At 36.1% G+C, this 7,228-nt stretch overlaps 2 pseudogenes; both read right to left on the bottom strand.

The window, feature by feature from the left end:
• Positions 1–9: 9 nt before the first annotated feature.
• Positions 10–1,448, bottom strand: LOC141829846 (zinc transporter 8-like; annotated as a pseudogene).
• Positions 1,449–5,086: 3,638 nt separating this feature from the next.
• On the bottom strand, positions 5,087–6,502 carry LOC141829845 (zinc transporter 5-like; annotated as a pseudogene).
• Between the last annotated feature and the right edge of the window lie 726 nt (positions 6,503–7,228).

Here is a 7,228-nt window from a genome sequence, read left to right as displayed (position 1 = left end):
AATGTGTACCTAAATAATGCATCCTCCAAGTCTCATGCCCTCGAGAAACTGGTGAAAAATTAGGGCAACCAAGAGAGGTTTTAGGGTTTATGGAGCATGAGATACACCTAATGAAATTCCTACGATCACGGAATGTACTAGAAGTTCCAGCTCCAAAACCTGACCGTTAATTAATTTATTTAAAATCAAATTATTAAGTAAGGTATGGAAATAATATAATTTGAAAAATGAATGTGGCACCTGAGAGATGATTCGATGGCGAATTAGTTGCGACATCGATGATTACTCATCTGCTGTACCTACGACATGCGAATGCCCATGCGTCGCATGGGTATGCACGTGATACACCATCCCCCCACATCCACATCAATGTCGGTGGCCCCTTTCTCCTCCTTTCCCGCGATGATCGATTTCGCCGCCGCCATCGCTCGTCCGCGGGTGTGTTCTCAGGTGAAGTACCCGATGGCAATCGTGTCGATCTTTAGCGTCTTGATTGTGGCCACCATTGCCGCGAATCCGGCGAAGGGGAAGCTCTGCTAGAGGATCGAATCGAGGCAGGGCGAGGAGAGGTGCTCGAAGGCATTGGAAAGGATGTGGATGAAGGCGGTGGCGAGGATGATGCCGGCGGTGAAGGACTTGACGACGAAGAACGGGTTGTTCTCGAGGCGGAGCGCCGAGATCCACTTGCCGAGCGCGGGGACGAGGACGTCGACTGCACCGCAAACGAGGATGGAGAAGGCAACCGAAACGTAGCTCAGTCGGTAAATATTAGCGATCGAAACGTAGTTCGATCGCTAAGGTTCGCTAAAATTCTCCAAGTACCGTCCAACTCTAAAATTAGCGATCCAATATAAATTCGATCATTATTTTAGCGACCGATACTTGATTTTCGTCACAAATTAGTGATTGAATTTTAACTTCTGTCGCTAAATAACGACTGATTATAATTCAGTCGCTAAATTAGCGATTGATTTTAAATCGATCACTAATTTAGCAACCGAAGTAAAAATTAGTCACTAAAACAGTGACCGATTATAATTCGATCGCTAAATAGCGATCGAAGTTAAAAATTGATCGTTAAAATAGCGATCGATTATAATAAAAATATTACAATGTATTATAAACACCCTTAATTAATGATTATTTTGCAAAGCATTTTACCATCTAAAATTACAAATTAATACATAAATTATTCGCTGAATCAATTGGAAAACGATTGCGAAAAGAAAATCAAAAGAGCTTTTCTTTTCGTTTATTATTAAAATAACACTTCATTTGACTTTAGTATATTATTAAGTCCACTTCGTTTTCTTTTCGTTTCATTTAGTATAACACTTCGTTTATGTCTAAGCCCACTTGGCAAGAAGTGACATCAATTCTGCTTCCAGTAGTAAGGCAAAATTGATCATGACCTGAAGCTTTCCGCTACTCTGCACTTTAGGGTTCATAAAATCAGCAGCAAGGAGATCCACAAGGACTATGTAGATCAAAATTTCAGCGGCTACCACTATAAAAATAATCACAAATAACGATGAATTTAACGATCATATTATAATCGATCGCTATTTTAGCGATCGATTTTTAATTTCGATCGCTATGTAGCAACGGAAGTTAAAATTCGGTCGCTAATTAGCAATGGAAATCAAATATTGGTCGCTAAAACAGTAACCGAATTTATATTGAGTAGCTAATTTTAAAGTTAGACGGTACATGGAGAATTTTAGCGAACCTTAGTGACTAAACCGAGATTCGATCGCTAAATAGCAACCGAAACGTAGTTCGATCGGTAAATATTAGCGATCGAAACGTAGTTCGATTGCTAAGGTTCGCTAAAATTCTTCAAGTATCGTCCAACTCTAAAATTAGCGACCCAACATAAATTCGATCGCTGTTTTAGCGATCGATATTTGATTTTTGTCGGTAATTAATGACTAAATTTTAACTTCTGTCGCTAAATAGCGACTGATTATAATTCGATCGGTAAATTAGCAATCGATTTAAATTCGATCGCTAAATAGCAATCGAAGTTAAAAATTGATCGCTAAAACAGCGACCGATTATAATTCGGTCGCTAAATAGCGATCGAAGTTAAAAATTAATCACTAAAATGACGATCGATTATAATTCGGTCGCTAAATCCACCGTTCTTTATGATTATTTTTGTAGTACAAGAATTAGATGTCAGGTCATAATGTGCAAGGTAGGGGACTCGCTATTTGATTATACAGGTAACTAACAATTCATAGCTTAGATTTGAACAATGTGTACCTAAATAATGCATCCTCCAAGTCTCATGCCCTCGAGAAACTGGTGAAAAATTAGGGCAACCAAGAGAGGTTTTAGGGTTTATGGAGCATGAGATACACCTACAAATTATTAAGGCGGTGGCGAGGATGATGTCGACTACGAAGGACTTGACGATGAAGAACGGGCTGTTCTCGGGGCAGAGCGCCGAGATCCACTTGCCGAGCGCGGGGACGAGGACACCGACCGCACCGCAAACGATGATGGAGAAGGCAGTGACAATCTTGAGCAGAAGGACCACCTTCTCGTCAAGGATATCCTCTTCTTCGCCGTAGTCACATTCGCCGAAGGCAAAGAGAGGGAGGAGGAGGAGAAAGTGGACGAGTAGTCAAAGACACCACCGGTCACCGGAACCCCTCAGCTCTCCGTTGCTTAATTGCTTCGCCGAATAACAACAGAACTTCACTCACTATAAAAATCTCCATAAATAGCGACGGATGTAGTGACTAATTATAATTCGGTAGTTAATTTAGTGATCGATTTTTAAATTCAATCGTTATTTAGCGACTGATTATAATCGATCGCTAATTTAGGGATCAAATTTTAAGTTCGATCGCTAAATTAGCGATCGATTATAAATCGATCGCTAAATTAGTGACGAAATTATAATCAGTCGCTAATTAGCGATGAAATTTAAGAATCGATCGCTATTTAGCGATGGAATTTATATTGAGTCGCTAATTTTAGAGTTGGACGGTATCTATATGAGATAAATCAAAATTTTGCTAAATTAGTGATCGAACCTTGGTTCGATCGCTGAAATAGCGACCGAACTAAGGTTTGGTCGTTAATATTTAGCGACCGAACTTTGTTGCAGTCGCTAAATAGCGACCAAACATTTGAGTGGAAAAATATATCTTTTTAAAAAATTTCTTGTAATTTTTCTTTTCAATTATAAATGACAGAATCATCCATCACGGTATATACAAAATAATTTTTTACACAATACAGAAATGTTACAATATTTTTTATACATGTTTAAATGATGGAAAGCAATCAATATCTTTTATATGTCCGTCTAGTTTATTGATTTTTTAAAAATGATAGAACATAAAATTTTTTTTACACACATAGAAAATTTTATCTTCTAAGAGGTAAAATGACAAATAATATATAATAAAAATTTATATATAATAGTAATAATATATCAATGAGGGTGAGTCCCAATCAGCCCTATAACGGTAAATCTAAAAGCATTCGCCAGAGCGGATCTAAGATTTTAGATTTGGGGCTATAACTTTCAATAACAAAAATATAATAATGAAATGTCATCTAAAGAACTCAAACTCTAATAAAAAGAATGATAAAAAAATACTTTCCTTTTGGTTTGATGTGTAAGCACTGCCCACACGCAACGATTTGAATTTTTTATTTGTTTATTTTAATTTATATTAATTATTTTATTTATCTTAATTAATTATGAGAATGATGGATTAAATCATACGTAAATTTTCCATGCAATGGACGACTTAGATGATAGCAGTGGAGGAATAGAACAGATAAATTATAAATTAATATATAAATTACTCATTAAATCAATTGAAAAACGATTGGAAAAAGAAAATCAAACGAGCTTTTCTTTCATTTATTATTAAAATAACATTTAATGTGATTTTAGTATATTATTATTATTATTATTTAAATATTATTATAATAACTAGGAAATCATTAATAGTTATAATATAAATATTTTGATAATATTAATAATATTATTTATAGAGAGAGAGGGGGTGTAATACTGAGGACATCACGATGAAATAACATCTTTAAAAAAATTCCTTTTGTTTTGATGTGTAGTGAAGCTTTGTACATAGGCTATGATTTGAAAAGTAGACGAAAGGTCCGGATCAATCTTTTTGTTGAGATTTCGTTACCTGTGTTTTTATTTATTATTTATTTATTTTAGTTGATCATTATATATTTAATTTACATCGATTAATTCAGAGAGAGTGATCGATTTAATTTTATAAAAATTTCTCATCGATTAATATTGAAAGTGATGACCAATTCGAACTCATAAAAAATTTTCATCATTAAAATAAATCAAAAAGCACTCGCAACACATGACCATCTTATTTTTTATTGGTTGATATCTTATTATTTGAAAGCAACATGAAACTAATAAAATAAATGATCTAACCTCAGTCTTTAGAGATGAAAAAGTTTATCTCACTAAAAGAACCTAATTATATATTAAGTAGATTTAATGATTTCAATATCGAATCTACAACGCTACTCCAAATCTTTAAGTCTTCTTACATGTTCTCTTGATAATTAATCAAGAACTTAGATATTCTTATCATTATTGGGCTAATTAATCAAGAATTAATGGACTAGATATTGTTACCATTATTATATTACAAATAATAATATAGAATAATTATATTTCGCCTAATTAAATCATACCATATAATTTGATAATTTCTTACTATAATTTGATTCAATTAAATTAAACTTTAATAAGTTTATTTTGACTTAGTCAAAATAATATATTAATCTTATTCTGTCTCGCTAAAAAACAAAATTACACTTTTAATTAATTTTTTTTATTATCGAAGCTTATTATTAAGAAGAGGAAAAAAATTCTCTAATTGAATATCCTAATTTACATGATACGATTTTCATACGGTTTAGAAACTCATGCAACATTAATCAGATAATAAACTAATTCAATCAATTAAAACGCATCTGAACTTAATAACCAAAAAAATAGTGGCGAAAACGCTAAAGAGGTACTTCATAACCTAAATTGGCTCTACATGATAAATCCTACTTTCTATTTCTAAGCCCACTTGGCAAGAAGTGACATCAATCCTGCTCCCAGTAGCAAGGCAAAATTGATCATGAGCTGAAGCTTTCGGCTACTCTGCACTTTAGGATTCATAAAATCAGCAGCGAGGAGATCCACAAGAGCCATGTAGATCAAAATTCCAGCGGCTACAGAATCTAGTATTCCTTGAGTGATCAAGGATGAGGGACTATTCTCTTTGTAAACGGACGATATTCCAATGCCTATCACGACCCCTGCTGGAGTCGTAAGAGAAAAGAAGAGCCCCATTGTTATCATCGATCTTGCTTTGAACCTCGCCTGTGTATATATATACAATGAAATATAGTGTGGATCAATGTTGTCTCCTTAAAATTGTAATAGAAAACAATGAAACAAGAGTACTTTTTGCACGATTCAAGCTAAGAACTAGATGCCAGGTATTATACAGGTAACTAAAAATTCATAATTTAGATTTCAACAATGTGTACCTGAACAATGCATCCTCCAAGTCCCATGCCCTCGAGGAACTGGTGAAAAATTAGGGCAACCAAGAGAGGTTTTAGGGTTGATGGAGCATCAGATACACCTAATGAAATTCCTATGATCACAGAATGTACTAGAATTCCCAGCTCCAGAACCTGACCATTAATTAATTTTTTAAAATCAAATTGTTAAGTAAGATATGGAAATAATATAATTTGAAAATTGGATAGGGCACCTGAGCGATGATTCGATGGCGAATTAGTTGCGGCATCGATGATTCGTCTACTGTGCCCACGACATGAGAATGCCCATGAGTTGCATGGGTATGTACATGGTACACCATCCCCTCAACATCCACATCAATGTCGCCCCTTTCTCTGCCTCGCCTGTGGTGATTGATTCCGCCATCGCCGCCGCTCGGCCGTGGGTGTGCTCTCGGGTGAAGTACCCGGTGGCGATCGTATCAATCATTAGTGTCCCAATGGCGGCCATCATCGCGGCGAATCCGGCAAAAGGGAAGCTCTGCCAAGGGATCGGATCGAGGCAGGGCGACGAGAGGCGCTCGAAGGCTTCGGGAAGGATGTGGATGAAGGCGGTGGCGAGGATGACGCCGGCTGCGAAGGACTTGATGACGAAGAATGGACTGTTCTCGGGGCGGAGCGCCGGAATCCACTTGCCGAGCGCGGGAACGAGGACGCCGGCTGCGCCGCAGACAAGGATGGAGAAGGCAGCGACGATCTTGAGCGGGAGGGCCGCCTTCTTGTCAAGGATATCCTCTTCTTCGCCGTAATCGCATTCGCCGGAGGTGAAAAGAGGGAGGAGGAGGAGAAGAAGAGTAGGCAGAGACGGTCGCCGGAACCCCTCATCTCTAATTCGCCGCTTAATTACTTCGATGAACAACAAGCTTAATTGCTTTGCCGAACAATAACAAACTTCACTTGCCATTTATAACGACAAAAAATTATATATCAGCCCTTCAAAGTTTGGAAAATATCAACGTCCCCTCAAAACTTCTTAAACATTTCATTTCCCACCCAAAATTCCAAATTGTATATAGAAAACACAAGTTTCCCTGCGAATTTAATAGTTTCTTAAAATTTTATGAGGGTTAAAATATAAAAAAACGTTTTTAAAAAATATGGCAATAGGATTAATTTTAGGAAAAAATAAGTAAAAAAAAAAAGCTTGACTATGACATTTGTATGTCGACATAATACTTTATTTGGATAAAGACAGACCCGACAGAGTTTCCCTTAATAACAACACGATTAGGAAAATAATTTTTTTAGGAAGAATAGCAGATTATGGGCTTAATTTGGGATTAAGGACCAAGTAAATAGCTCGATGTCGACATATGCTGCCATTCCATTATTAGCAACTCGTTATTAGCTTTCTCGAACCCTGCTCAGCCAATTTGAATTCCAGAATTAATACACGATGTCGACATACTCATTAATTGATATTTTTGTGCAAATTAACAGATATTAATTCCATTTTAGATCGAGTTAATTTGCAACGTTGATTTTGTTCGATCTTTGAAGGTTGAGGTTCCTGAAACGAGAAAAGATTTTTCAGCAATAATTTTCTTTCTTTTTTTAGTACTTACATGAACTCAGATGATTCGATCGTGAGGCAATGAGAAGAATGAGAATCAGCGAAAGAACTATGGTT

The sequence above is a fragment of the Curcuma longa genome, chromosome 5 (assembly GCF_044706935.1).
Source record: "Curcuma longa cultivar G26 ecotype Majalengka, Jawa Barat chromosome 5, ITB_CL_G26_1.1, whole genome shotgun sequence".
Lineage (NCBI taxonomy): Eukaryota > Viridiplantae > Streptophyta > Magnoliopsida > Zingiberales > Zingiberaceae > Curcuma > Curcuma longa.
The sequence above is the reverse complement of the archived record's forward strand: the minus strand, read 5'-3'. Positions and strand labels throughout refer to the sequence as shown.